The sequence below is a fragment of the Somniosus microcephalus genome, chromosome 3 (genome assembly GCF_052327205.1).
Source record: "Somniosus microcephalus isolate GS21.2 chromosome 3, FLI_Smic_1.0, whole genome shotgun sequence".
Lineage (NCBI taxonomy): Eukaryota > Metazoa > Chordata > Chondrichthyes > Squaliformes > Somniosidae > Somniosus > Somniosus microcephalus.
This window is the reverse complement of record NC_140989.1, coordinates 312,679,127-312,694,884: the sequence shown is the minus strand read 5'-3', so window position 1 is coordinate 312,694,884 and position 15,758 is coordinate 312,679,127. Positions and strand designations below refer to the sequence as shown.

At 43.0% G+C, this 15,758-nt stretch overlaps 1 protein-coding gene across 4 annotated transcripts in view; it reads right to left on the bottom strand.

The window, feature by feature from the left end:
- zfyve9a (zinc finger, FYVE domain containing 9a) overlaps window positions 1–15,758 on the bottom strand; it is a 150,163-nt gene that overhangs the window by 28,221 nt on the left and 106,184 nt on the right. The gene's annotated exons all lie outside the window — the stretch shown is intronic.

Here is a 15,758-nt window from a genome sequence, read left to right as displayed (position 1 = left end):
TTGCTGAGTCCAGATGAACGATCTGACCCTCCAACTGTGATAGAAGGTCATTCTTTAAGTGGCACTGAATCTTAAAATTCAGCATATGAATCAAGGTTTGCAAACCTAAGGAATCAAAAGGTTTGCACCTTCCAGTGCTGAATTGGAGGGAAACTATAAAGAAATCTGAACTGCCAGAATGATAGAATGCAGACCATCCATGGAATCAAGTAACAGAATTTTGGAAGCAGTTTGTTGCTCAAGACCAAAAGCCAATCCAACTCTATAGAAGCTAAATTCTGGACAAGCAACTGTACCAGCTAGAATATTGTCTACAATAGCAAAATACTGTGGATGCTGGAAATCTGAAACAATAGAAAATGCTGGAAACACTCAGCAATTCAGGTAGCCTGAAACGTTAACTCTGTTTCTCTCTCCACGGATGCTGCCTGACCTGAGTTTTTCTAGCATTTTCTGTTATTTTTATAATATTGTCTATTCTGTCTGACTATTGGGCCATAAGGTAACTTACACAATTCTAACACCACTAACAACCTGAACCATATAGAGACCAAGGGATCAAAAGAAAGTCTTCCCCAATTTGTTAAGTCTAACCATACTGGTGTTATTTTAACAGAAGTACTGTATACACATGCTTGGATTCTAATCCACAGCCAAAGTTCAGCAAGGTTAATCATAGCAATCAAAGGCTCCGTTTATGCCACTTTGACTCTGCTAGAGTTAAGAAAGCTAGGGATATCTTTCAGATCCCAACTATACCTTTCTTAGGATTCCAGAAGATCTTCTACCCAATTTGTAAAGTTTCTTAAGCAGATGGCACCTCAGAATGCCAAGGAAAACCCAAAATCCAACACTTCTAGGGTTATGGATCGGACATTATTTGCTTTGGCCATCAAAGACAGAGTTTACCCAATTCTCATCACATTCCCTGTGATGGCAAAGCATAATTCTTAAGGCCATCTAAAAAGAGAACTTCACTATTAAGTGTAAACTTAATGAAATACACCAAAAGGAATTAAGTTTGAATATCAGGCAAGAATAGCAAACAAGTGGGTCTGCTAAACTTCAGTCAATCTCTTCACAGTTGGGATCATTTAGTTCTTTATAATTGAATTAAACACTTAAAATTTGCAATATACTAAATGACTTTAAAAAAAAATCCATTTAGAAGCTCACCAGCTATATGCACATTAGAGTAGCAGCATTCATTCTCCACCTATCACAAGCATTCAAAATCAGCATAGGCTACAATGCAATTTTACAGATCTCTGACCCTCAAAAGCATGTTATTCTATCATAAGGCTTTCCCTTTTTATACATTTTATCTATTTTCTACTGGGAGAAACTAAATAGCAACATTTACAACATACTTTTAAGTTCTGAGATCCTGACCCTCAAGCAAAATCAAAAATGTGTTCATATCTTCCCAAAGAAGAGCTTTGATGTAACAACTTGCATTTACATAGGCCTGGATTTTGCAGTCGGTGGTGTACCTACAGAGTACGCTGCCGGCATCCGAATAGAATGCGCACTTACCTGATGGGGACCCTCCTTGGCGAACTTGCTGTTTGACGTTGCGTACTAGAGGGCAGCGTATCGTCCACGGATCCCAGGGGCGCAGCATGTGCGGAAGCGTACATGGGATCACGTAGGCCTGGTGCTCTAATCAGCGCCGAGTTTCCTCTTAGTGTTGAGAGATACGTGGGAACCATTGCATCAGGCTTATGAGAAAGGAGGGTGCAGACTGGCATCTTACAGGCTGAATGTTGCATAGTCCACTCACAGAACGGGCATGGTCAATGACAACAGCAACGTACAATGACTTTAAAAGCTTTGTCAGGAAATAAGATATAAATATGTAGTTAGGTTTCACATTTCGTTCTTTATTTGGGATTTAGTATTGGTTAAATTCAGTCCGTCACCACCACGAGATACAGAGAACTGAACAGTGGCACTCAGATTGCCCCACACAAGGAAGATGATTGTGGTGATTGAAGGGCAATCATCACAGCCCCAGGACATCGCTGCAGGAGTTCCTCAGGGCAGTGTCCTAGGCCCAACCATCTTCAGCTGCTTCATCAATGACCTTCCCTCCAACATAAGGTCAGAAATGGGGATGTTGGAGGGAAGGTCATGGGGCTGATGACTGCACAGTGTTCAGTGCCATTCACAACTCCTCAGATAATGAAGCAGTTCATGCCCGCATGCAACACCTGGACGACGTTCAGGCTTGGGCTGATAAGTGGCAGGTAACATTCGCGCCACAGAAGTGCCAGGCAATTACTATCTCCAACAAGCGAGAGTCTAACCACCGCCCCTTGACATTTAACGGCATTACCATCGCCGAATCCCCCACCATCAACATCCTGGGGGTCACCATTGACCAGAAACTTAACTGGACCAGCCACATAAATACTGTGGCAACAAGAACAGGTCAGAGGCTGGGTATTCTGCAACAAGTGTCTCACCACCTGACTCCCCAAAGCCTTTCCACCATCTACAAGGTACAAGTAAAGAGTGAGATGGAATACTCTCCACTTGCCTGGATGAGTACAGCTCCAACAACACTCAAGAAGCTCGACACCATCCAGGACAAAGTAGCCCGCTTGAATGGCACCCAATCCACCACCTTAAACATTCACTCCCTCCACCACTGGCATACCGTGGCTGCAGTGTGTAGCATCTACAAAATGCGCTGCAGCAACTCGCCATGGCTTCTTCGGCTGCACCTCTAAAACCCGCAACCTCTTCCACCCAGAAGGACAAGGGCAGAAGGAGCATGGGAACACCACCACCTCCAAGTCACACACCATCCTGACTTGGAAGTATATCGCCGAGTCAAAATTCTGGAACTCCCTACCTAACACTGGGAGCACCTTCACCACACTGATTGCAGCAGTTCAAGGCGGCGGCTGACCACCACCTTCTCAAAGGCAATTAGGGATGGGCAATAAATGCTGGCCTTGCCAGCGACATCTACATCCCATAAACGAATAAAAAAGGCAAAATGACAGCACCAAGCTTCAACATCGGGATTTTAATAATGGAAATTAAATGTGTAGACATTAAAACAAATAAAAAGCTCTTGGCAATTATACGAAGCTCACGGCCAAATTATTCAAGCGGAGCTCAGGTGCTTCCATCTGTTGTAATGTTCCAATTTCACTTTTATGTGTGCTAAATAATGTTAAAACATGCTGAATGATGCTTTGGATCTTTTGAGGTATCCCCTTATGCTGATGCAAACAAGCCCTGCCCCTGTTGAATCAGCTGTAAAATTTTCGTATGTAATTGCTGGGCAGTTGGTGAGCAATTGACAGATTGCAAGTTCGGGATTTAGCGCATGTGGAAGTCCCGGATTTGTGGTCCATTTCAAAGGCAGTATGGCGGCATACTCGGAGATCATACTCACCGTAAATTCTGGCCCATAGTATTTTAATGTAGAAAGCCTCAAGACACTTTACAGAGCGGAAGAAAAATAAAATAAATCAGATAAAGAAACAGACACGAAGCCACAGTGGGAGAGTTATGAAAAAGCTTGGTCTAAAAGATGGCTTGAGAAAGCTTTTCAAAGGTGGAGAGAAAAAGAGGCAGGAGTTTATGGAGGGAGCTCTAGACAGTAGGGCCAAGGTGACTGAAAACTCTCACCAATGTTGCAGCAAAAGGAAAGCAGATGCAAATAAAAGAGGCAAGAGGACCTGGAAAACGAAATGTCTGCTAGAGTGGATAAAAGACTGGAGGTGATTGCAAAGATAGGATGGGGCGAGGCCACAAACAGATTCAACGAGGGGGTGACAGGCAAGCACGACATACTGTGCAGCAGTATTATGGGCGATTCTATTCTTGACAAGTTCTTTTATTGGATGGTAATTTAGAAAGCAGTGTACCACAATTCTGTAGCATAATATGCAATAGAGCAGCACCACAACTTTGTGAATGACATATATGGCCACAAAAATCTACCCAATATACTACCTGAATAAAGGCAGTACCTGGTGAGAATTGGTTGAGAGAGAAAGTAGAGCGCAGTGGTGAATGGCTGTTTTTCAGACTGGAGGGAAGTGTGCAGTGGTGTCCTCCAGGGGAGGCATGAGGACCAGTGCTCTATTTGATATATATTAATGATCTGCACTTGGGTATTGGGGGGGTGGGGTGGGTCACACAATTTAAAAGTTTTCAGATAACAGAAAACTTGGAAATATAGGCCTAAATTTAATACTTTGGCGGGTTGAGTGTGGGGGCTCGCAAGCGGTCAGGAGACCCGGTTTCTCACAGGAACTGCCGAATTAAACAGCAGGGCCTGATATGCATTTGAAGCCTGTTTCCCACCTGCAGCCAGCCAGATGGAGGCGCTGGCTGGCTGCAGATGGGTAGGCCTGCAGCAGTAGGTCAGAGAGAGGAGGGAGAAAGGGATTGCATGGGATCCAGGAGCTGATTGGGCCGGGGGGGTGCGGGTGGTCCAGAGCACGATCGGAGGGCCAGAGGAGCATGGGAGGGGAGGCAAACGACATCGAGGGGCATTGTGGGGGGTGGGGGTTAGGCAAGGATGCTGGATACAGGAAATAAGTGTAAAGGCACTTAATCCCTGGATCCAGCAGTCCTCACCTATTAGCTGGCGGGTTGCACGAGGCCAGCAAAACCCAACCAGCGACAGTTAAATTTAAAATGGTGGTTAAATCTAAGGCACGCCAGCCTCATTACAATATTTAAATGGGCGACCCGCCTTCTGGGAGTGGGTTGGTTGTCCGCCCCCCGGCTCAACTCCGTTAAAACCGGAAGTGGGTTCTGGTCGGGATTCAGATTTTTAACACTTCAACTTCCCACCTGACCCCATCTCATCCCTTTTTTTGGATTAAAATTCCCCCATAGTGAACAGTGAGGAGGATAGCAGCAAATTTCAGGAGGACATAGAGTGGTGAAATGGGCAGATACATGGCAGATGAAATCTAATGCAGTGATGCTTTTTTTTTTTTTTTATTTTTTTATTTTTTTTTAATAAGAGGAATGAGAAGAGGCAATATAAATGGTAAAAGTGAAAGGGGGGTACAGGAACAGAGCGATCTGGGGTTCACATACATGCATATTGTGGCAGGACAAGTTGATAAAGCTGTGAAGAAAGCATATGGGATTCTTGGCTTTATAAATAGAGACATAAATACAAAAGCAAGGAAGTTATGTTAAACCTTAATAAATCACTGGTTAGGTCTCAGCTAGAGCACAGTGTCCAATTCTGGGCACCACACTTTTGGAAGGATGTCAAAGCCTTGGAGAGGGTGCAGAGGAGATTTACCAGAATTATTCCAGGGATGAGAGACTTGGAGAAATTGGAGTTGTTCTCCTTGGAGCAGAGAAGGAGAAGGGGAGATTTAATAGATGTTCAAAATTATATGGGGTTTTGATAAATAGAGAAACTGTTTCCACTGGCAGGTGGCTCAGTAACTAGAAGACACAGATTTAAGCTAATTGGCAAAAGAATCAGAGGGGAGGTGAGGCAAAATGCCACAGCACTGAAACAGCCCTAACCAAAGTCACAAACGGCATTCTGCGACTGTGGTGCAGTTTCCCTCCTAGTCCTCTCTGCAGCATCCAACACGGTCGACCACATGATCCTCCTCCGATGCAACGCCTCTCCCTCCATTGTCCAGCATGGTGGACTGCCCTCATTCAGTTCCACTCTTGCGTATCCAACCATAGCCACAGATCACTAGCAATGGCTTCTTTTCTTGCCTGGTTACCTCTGGAATCCCCAAGGATCTATCCTTGGCTCTTTCCAGATGTAGGCTGATGACACCACCTCTCTCTACTCGTGCACTGCCAAACCGCTGATCTAACATCCAATGTTAAATGAACCACAATTTCATCCAGCTAAACATTTGGAAGACGGCCCTAACTCCACTTCCACTCAGTCAAAGATTGTCTACTTCCACCTCAGTCCATCTGCCATCGAAATACTCATCAATGTCTCATCTCGAGACTCTACTATCCCAATGTTCTCCTGGTCACCTACTCATCTTCCACCCTCTGTAAATTTCAGCTCATCCAAAATGTTGCTGCCAGTGTCCTATCTCACACAAAGTCCCACTCACCACTCACTCATGTCCTCAATTTCCTACATTGGGGGGGGTAGGGGGGGCCTGGAACCAATGTCTCAAGTAAATTTCTCAATCGTGTTTGATCACTTCATGGCCACGTCAGTCCCCACCTCCAACACCCTCCAGCCTGAACACGCTCTGCCTGTGACTTTGGTCACTTGTGCATTCCTCCCTCCCTGCACCCTACCATCATTGGTGGCCTTGCCTTCATCTCGGGCCTAACCTCTGGAAGTCCCTCCTTAAACCTCTCTGCCTCTTGACCCCACCCCCCCACCTTTTCCTTCTGTAAGACAGCGGTTCTCAAACTGGGGTCCACAGACACCTAGGGGTCCGTAGAGACTTTCCAGGGGGTCTGCAAAATCATGCAAAGGGGACCAGTTACTGCGATGGTGCAGGTCGCGTGCTGTTATTTTGATTTCCTTCATCCACTCGAGCAGTGCAGCTGAAAGCTCGCGCACCGTGGAGTTCAATGCCCGGCCTGGGACCCTGGTGCACTTGCATAGCGAGACACTGATAAGCGATCGCCAGGCAGGCAACTGGGGCCAAGGCAGCTCTGGAAACAAATATGTAACCGGATTAGTGGGGCCTCGGATTGACCGAGAATCCAGAGAGAGGAGAGGCCCCAAGAGCCACCAGGAACAGATTTGCAGGGCTGGGGGAGGGGGAGGGTAGAAAGGAGCCACCACATCAGCCTTGTCCAAGGGCCTGGAATGACGATCAAGCCGAGCTTCATTCACTGAATACAACTGCGGAGCCTGTGACTGGACCCAGACTAAAGCCACGGTCCCAGTTACTGGCGGTGTCCCGATGGCAGAAATGCCACACACCAGGCAACGTGTCAGCAATATTGCAGCACAGACAGGCTGGTAAACAAGAGAGAGGGAGGAAAAGACCTTGAAACACTCAGCAGCAATGCAGGGAGTAGGTGGGTGGTTACACTTGAAACAGTGCCAGTGTTCCCAACCGGTGCCACTGAGCCTAATCCCACTCCAGGATGTTATTTATATGGACTTCCAGAAGGCATTTGATAAAGTCCCTCATAAGAGACTGTTAACTAAGGTAGATGCCCATGGAATTGAAGGCAAATTATTGACCTGGCAGGAGACAGAGTAGGGATAATGGGCAGGATGTGACTAGTGGTGTCCCGCAGGGATCTGTGCTGGGGCCTCAACTATTCACAGTATATATTAATGACTTGGATTATGGCACAGAAAGTCACACATCCAAATTTGCCAATGACACAAAGATAGGTGGCAGTGTAGATAAAAGCATAACCTGGAATACTGCGTGCAGTTTTGGTTTCCATATTTAAGATATACTTGCTCTCGGGGCGGTTCAGAGAAGGTTCACTCGGTTGATTCCAGAGATGAGGGGGTTGACGTATGAGGAAAGGTTGAGTAGGTTGGGACTCTACTCATTGGAGTTCAGAAGAATGAGGCGCGATCTTATCGAAACATAAAAGATTGTGAGGGTCTTGATCGGGTGGATGCGGTGAGGATGTTTCCACTGATGGGCGAGACTAGAACTAGGGGGCATAATCTTAGAATAAGGGGCTGCCCTTTCAAAACTGAGATGAGGAGAAACGTCTTCACTCAGAGGGTAGTAAATCTATGAAATTTGCTACCCCAGAGCGCTGTGGAAGCTGCAACATTAAATAAATTTAAAACAGAGATAGACAGTTTCCTAGCAGACAAGGGAATTAGGGGTTACGGGGAGGGGGCAGGGAAGTGGACGTGAGTCTAGATTCGGATCAGCCATGATCCTATTGAATGGCGGAGCAGGCCCGAGGGGCCATATGACCTACTCCTGCTCCTACTTCTTATGTTCTTATGTACAAAGGGATATCAATAGATTGAGTGAATGGGCAAAGCTGTGGCAAATGGATTTCAATGTAGGCAAATGTGAGGTCATCCACTTTGGAACTAAAAAAGGATGGAACAGGGTACTTTCCAAGTGGTGAAAAGCTAAAAACAGTGGAGGTCCAAAGAGACTTTTTTTTGGGGGGAGGGGGGGAAAAGAGTGACAGTCCAGATACACAGATTATTAAAATGTCTAATGGAATGCTGGCCTTTATATCTGGAGGACTAGAATACAAAGCGGTAGAAGTTATGCTGCAGCTATACAAAGCCCTGGTTAGACCGCACCTGGAGTACGGAGAGCAGTTCTGGGCACCACACTTTAGGAAGGATATATTGGCCTTGGAGGGAGTGCAGCGTCGGTTTACCAGAATGATACCCGGACTGCAAGGGTCAAATTACGAGGAGAGATTACACAAAATAGGGTTGTATTCCCTAGAATTTAGAAAGTTAAGGTGTGATCGGATCGAAGTTTAAGATATTAAGGGTAACAGATAGGGTAGAGAGAGAAACTATTTCCGCTGGTTGCGGAGGCTAGGACTATGGGGCATAGTCGAAAAATTAGAGCCAGACCTTTCAGCAGTGAAATTAGAAAACGCTTCTACACACAAAGGGTGGTAGAAGTTTGGAACTCTCTTCCGCAAATGGCAATTGATGCTAGATCAGTTGTTAAAATTTTAAATCCGAGATTGATAGATTTTTGTTAACAAAGGCGGGTATATGGAGTTAGATCACAAATCAGCAGTGATCTCATTGAATGGTGGAACAGGCTTGAGGGGCTGAATGGCCTATTCCTGTTCCTATGTCAGGGAGGTATCATGCGATGAAGTATTCAACAGGCATGTTGCTGAACCTGTAGGGTTACCTTTCGGGAGGGAACATAAAAGTTTACATATCACCAATCAAATCAATGTTCACTATATTGGACAGCCCTGGCAAAATTTCATGCAAGTCCCTTTAACAGGACACTGATGAACTTTACACTCAGAAATGTAAATGTGCAAGGAGTTTATAGTGTTGGCCCGTATTTTCCGATCGCAGGCCTCCAGTGGGCGGAGGCCTGCGATCTGGTAAAATCTACGCCCTTACTGGAGGACTCCCGGGACGCACACGCTTCCGATCTTGGGCCTCTCCAAACTACAAGTGCGCAGGGCCCATGTATCCCAGAGACGCATGTAGTTCACAGCGTCCCTGAGATCTCGTGGGCCATAGGGAGCCAAAGAAGGCAATCTCCCTTCATATATTTGACAGGCCTTCCTGTCAAGTGTATGAATGAGATCACCCCAAAAACATAGTAAAATTTTAAATACATTTTTTTTTTTTTTTTTTAAATCACATTTTTAAAATGACTTGAAATTACTTGTATTTTAAACAAAAATTTAATTTTTTGAAAAAAATTAGTTTTTTTACAGGGATAAAAATAAACTTACTTTTTTTTTTAAAAAGTATTTTAAAATGATAAATCAATTAGTGAAATTTTTAATTTTTTAAAAACTTTTTTCCACTCTTATCCTGGTAAAAGCAGGCGTAAGAATTGTAAGGGTTTTCTGTGGGTGGGGGGTCTCCAAAAAGTGGAACTATCCGCCCGCAGAGGCCCTTCTCCCGGGCAGCCAGAGGATCTGTGAAGACCATTCTTGACAGATCGGAAATGCCGCTTTTCAGCACATGCCTGAAACCGGCATTTCCGATGTCCCTACGGGTGGGTACACAGCGCATACCCACCCATAGGGATCAGAATATCTGGGCCATTATAATTTAGAGGGGGGGGGGGGGGGTCCGTGATTACTAATCCATTTGAAAAGGTGTCCTTCAACCAAAAAAGTTTGAGAACCACTGCTTTAAGACACTCAGTAAAACACACCTCTTTGCACGTGCTTTTGGCCACCCCTCCCAATATTTTCTCCTTTGGCTCGTCATTTTTTTGATTGTGCCCTTCTGCGGGAAGTTTTTCTACATTAAAGGAGCTATATATATTAAAAAGTTGTTAATATAGAACTTTGTATACAATTTTTCTTTCAATACAATGTTGCTATCCTTTCCTGTTGTCCCCACACCATGTACCAGCTGCAGTCAACTTGCTCCGAGGCCTCTGCTAACATCATGCTGTATGAGCCAATGAGGCACATAAGATTCTCTGTGGATAAGTGCTTGCATACTCCACTGTTCTCTCTCAGCCATGTCGTTATGGGAAGAGGGGTCATGGACATAAACACAAACACATACTACCATCAAGAATTGTATGCTAGGAATAAATGCCAGACTAGTATGATGGATTTTCCACTCCCTCCAACCCTGAAGTAAAATCAAGCTTCATCCCTCTCATTCCACCCAGAATCCTCAGTGCTACTGAGTTACTTCGGAGATTGGAGGTCCTAGCAGAGCACGAAGGAGATGGTCAGGACCATACCACTTTCATGTCCTCATATTGCATGCAAAAACAGGAATAGAAAACATGTACATCAGTGCAAGGTCATTAGTAGGAGAAGCAAACACACTAATGCGCAAGATGCAAAGCAATTCAGAGCACTCAAGTTGTCCCTTGAATTTTGTTCTATTGCCCCAACCCTCTCTCTCTCTCTCTCTCCCTCCCCCTTCCCCGCCCCCGCCCCCCAAAAGTGACAAACGCGACTACCCTGGATTCTGTACTGGACCAATCTCAACCTCGAGGTGAAACCATTTTTTCTTTAAACTTGCGCTTACCCTACAAAGGCATCAAGGATGAGGGTTGGATCTGATACTCCTGATGCATTTAGCAGACTTTTCCCCATCCCAGGAAGGAGCAACTGAATGGAACAGTAATCGAGGACTTTGCATAGGTCTATGCTGCAGCCACTCTTTATATTAGCTCGTCTTGTTTCTCAAGCTGCTTCTTTTTGGACCTTCCCAGTAATCTTTTGCAGAACTCAAAGGCTGTGAAGTTGTGATCCACGAAAGGCAGATACACTGGTCAGGTCAGTCAGTGTAAAATTTCTTCCTGCAGTTTACACAAATTTTCAAGTCAGGACTTTGCAAGATCATCATAAAGAAAAAAGAGCTTGTTAGGAAACAAAGTTTGTGCCCGTCCGCCCAAACAGATGTGGGACACTTACTGCTGCTGTTTGAGAAGTTGTAACACAAACTAATGACAAACACAAAATAGAGGCAACAGGGAAGTACAAGGTGAAGTCATATGATGTAATCTTAAAAAGGGACAACTTAAAACTTCCAAACTATGATGATATACTCATCCAAGTTATGTCTTTTTTTTTTAAACCATTAAAACTTCTTGCTTTTCACTCCTTTCTCCATATACTGGAGTACTTTGCCTACTGTATGTAGTCATCTTTAAAGCATTTGGGGTAGATAATGAAAATTGTAGCATAAACAATCCTGTTTGCAATTTACATTTTCCACAAACCTAATATACATGCAGCTTGTGCTGCTCAAAATCATACCGATAACACCAAGCAATAAAGGTACACATGCACCAGAGGGTATGTTTTAACATTTATAAAAAGGGATGTTCAGTTTGCACAGTACTGCACATCAACTAGACACATTCTAGAGTCCAATAAAGATCAAGGAATTTTATACCAAAATAATATCTTTTAAAAAAATCTTAGACCATTTTCACATCTGCATAAGCTAGAGTGTGTTTCCAACTATATGCAGTTTGCACCTGAACATGCTAGATTTTCAAAACAGCATAGGGAGCCACCCAGACACAAGACAACACTGAAATACGGCTGCAAAAATGGACAATATTTACAGGAGAGACAAGACAGTGATAATTACTTTGACAGACATAAAAATACAATGTAGGAATACTCAAACCAATTCAAACAGGTTTAGTAAAGTGCAGGACACAGATGAAAGCTGTTTACAGTGATCTTGAGAATTACAATTGACAGGACAAGTTACATACATAGGATATACAGCACAAAAACAGGCCATTCGGCCCAACCAGTCTATGCCGGTGTTAGATGAACTGAACAAATTTTAGTCTTCTTGCCTCCTATTTGTATATTTCACAAACTGCTTCAAATAACCAATCCAAGATAAACAATTATACAGTAACTTTAAAATAAACGAGTAAAATGTATAGTGTCAAAAAAACAATTCTGGTAATATAACCATCCATACTGTATCCATGTAAATATCGACAATCATCTACAACTAAAGCTAACCCATCAGAACCGACCACTAGACGGACTGGCGATAACCTGAAGATCATGATTAACGCAAACCTTGGGGAATGTATAAATGCCGCAAATTTTCCTGGGGAAACAAATTTTATACAGGTTGTGCTATTTAATGTATTATTACAGCAGTGTTAGCCACATGTGGTTAATTGGGAATCCAGAAGTGGCTAATTGTATTTTTGATTAGTAACTAAAAAATGAGTATTAGGTAGTTGGGCAAGTGATATCAATACTCATTCGCATGGCGTTTACACATGTACTTAAGCTTTTTATGTGTTTGTTGTAAAATGGTATGATGAAAAGCAGACTGTGCAAACATTTTTTGATCATTGTGTGTACTTCACTTCCTTGGTTACTGCTTATTGGTTATCTGCTAAAATGTTGTGCAACAGGAGTGAAAACGGTGGAACTCAGCACCATGGAAACACCAGCAACATTGTATGGAGAGGGGAGCTCTGATCACAGTCGGCTCGATCAATCGGAATAACCACTTCAGGTCAGAAGAAAGGAAACTCAGCCAACAAGAAGTAGCCCTAATAGGACAAGTCATGGCAAAGAACAAGCAGCATCCAAACGCATTCTATATGGAGAGCAGAGCAGGTCTGGCGCATTTCATTGTGCAAATCAATATTCGCAGCAATCACTCTTGACAAAATCGAAGTATCGCTCGCAATTGCTGGATAAGAACGTAAAAGCTGCACTAAGATATGCTGCCTCTGATAAATTCATGCCAGAACTTCAAACTTTGGTCAAAGAGAAAGATTTCACTGAATGGAGGTAGAAGTTTGTTAAGTAAATATTCACGTGAAATACATTGATCCATTTTGTGTATATGGCATTTTCTACTAAAACTAGTGTATGTGGCTAAAACAGTGTCTCCATAGCCATGCCTGTGGCTAGTCAGCAATTTCTATTGGACGACACTGTTCTGTAGGCACTTAACAAATTACTTAAGTTTATTGTGCAAAAAAGTTACTTAATATTGTAAACAGTTTTGGTCTCCTTACCAAAGGAAGGATATACTTGCCTTAGAGGGAGTGCAATGAAGATTCACTAGACTGATTCCTGGGATGAGGGAATTGTCCTATGAGGAGAGATTGAGTAGACTGGGCCTTTATTCTCCAGAGTTTAGAAGAATGAGAGGTGATCTCATTGAAACATAAAATTCTTAAAGGGCTCAATAGGGTAGATGCTGGGAGGATGTTTCCCCTGGCTGGGGAAGTCTAGAACTAGGGGTCAGTCTCAGAATAAGGGATCAGCCATTTAGGACTGAGATGAGGAAAAAATTCTTAACTCAAAGGGTTGTGAATCTTTGGAATTCTCTACCCTAGAGAGCTGTAGATGCTCAGTCATTGAGTATATTAAAAGGCAGAGATCGATAAATGTTTGAATACTAAGGGAATCAAGCGATACAGGGATAGTGCAGGAAAGTGGAGTTGAGATAGATCAGCCATGATCTTATTGAAAGGCAGAGCAGGCTCGAAGGGCTGGATGGCCTACTCCTGCTCCTATTTCTTATGTTCTTAATACAATTATATTTGCATTGCTATGAACAAGAGTTTTCCTTTTGCATGTATACGCACAAAGGTTTCATCCAAGGGTGTACTACATTTTTAAAAATTTGCTTATGATATCTGGGCGCAGCATTTATTACCCATCCCTAATTGCCCTCGAGAACGTAGTGGTGAGCCGCCTTCTTGAACCGCTGCAGTCCGTGGTGAAGGTACTCCCACAGTGCTGTTAGGGAGGGAGTTCCAGGATTTTGACCGAACGACGAAGGATCGGCGATATACTTCTAAGTAAGGATGGTGTGCGAGTTGGACGGGAACTTGGAGGTGGTGGTGTTCCCATGTGCCTGCTGCCCTTGTCCTTGTAGGTGGAAGAGGTCGTGGGTTTTTAAATGTCACTATTTAAACTTTATTGTACACAAGCAGTCCCAAAACATTTCTAAATGAGTGGCATTAGGTGCAGATCCATTTTCCAAAAGTACACAAAAATGCAAAGACTGTTTACTGTAACACAATCTGAGCATTGAGCAAGTTACGTGGGGTCTGTTTCCAATATTCACATAACTGAACTTTGGATCAGTGCAATAATTAATTGTGTTTATTGGATCATACTAACAATTATGTTTAATCTACAGTAATCATTTGCTTCTATTCTTTCATCCAGTTCTGAGAAAAAATGGTAACTGAAAAATTAATTGAACTAGAAACTTCTCTGTAATCTGGTATTTGTGTCTGTAACTTGATGTTCTCAGTAATGCTGGTCATGAGTCAGAGATTTGATTAGGTTAAAACACTCGTATGTCATATGATCACCTAACTCAAGCATTTTACGTAGATGTTATTAAAAATGTCTTCATATTTGTTTAATAAAAGACTACTTTATCTCCCCTGCCATTACAGACAGAAAGTCAAGACCAAATGCAGTCTTCAGGTGAAGAGTTGGTAAAAGGCAGTTGATAATTGGACCAGGACATGCAGACATAGTTCAATTCACATTTTAAAAGTCATATCTTCGGTCTTTTAAAAAAAATCTAATTTGATATAAGAACATAAGAAATAGGAGCAGGAGTAGGCCATTTGGCACTTCGAGCCTGCTCCGCCATTCAATTAAGATCATGGCTGATCTTCTACCTCATCTCCACTTTCCTGCACTATCCCCACATCCCTCGATTCCCTTAATATTCAAAAATCTATCAATCGCTGTCTTGAATATACTCAACGACTGAGCCTCCACAGCCATCTGGGGTAGAGAATTCCAAAGATTCACCACCTTTCAAGTGAAGAAATTTCTCATCAGTCCTAAATGGCCGACCCCTTATTCGGAGTCTGTGACCCCGGGTTCTAGACTCCCCAGCCAGGGGAAACATCCTCCCTGCATCTACCCTGTCAAGCCCTGTAAGAATTTTGTATGTTTTTAATCTATAAATTAAAAATCTTGCTTCTGCTAACACTTCCTGTCAATTTTTCTATTATAAATTCCTATATCCACATTTATGATGGAAAGTGCTTATGTAAACCACCTATGTAAACCTGCCACCCTTCTGCACCACCAGTAGTGGGAAGTGTAATTACAGCGTGACAAGGTTATATAGGCAGCTTCCATCATAAATGTGGATACTGGAATTTATAATGGTAAAAGTTGACAGGAAATACACACTGATCTAAGATTTTTAATATAACATGCATCGATAGAGGGCGTCAGAGTTCAGGATCATTTGACCATTTTCTCATTGAAAGAATTTTAAAGGTTTTTTAAAATGTGTTTTTAAAAGCACACTGTATTCCTCCAAATTAAGAGATCTGAGATGGTAGGAGTCAAGATGCTAGTTCTGATGTTTTTTCTTCAGACTGTAAATACTAAATAATTTGGTAGCTTGTCTCCATAATTGATAAAACACATCATACCCATTGTGTTGGAAGGTTTTTGATCCCTTTCTGGTTCTGAACAGTTGGAAATAAAGTAAAGTAGTGTCAGACACCTAAAAAGCAACCCAGTCTTTTCAATAGTAGATACAGAGATACAAAGGCCCCAGAAAAAGCAAACTCAATAGGTCAGTATGCAGAGGAGTTAAGTCTGTTTAAATCAATCAAATGACCTACTGAAAGGGGGTGAGGGGTAAC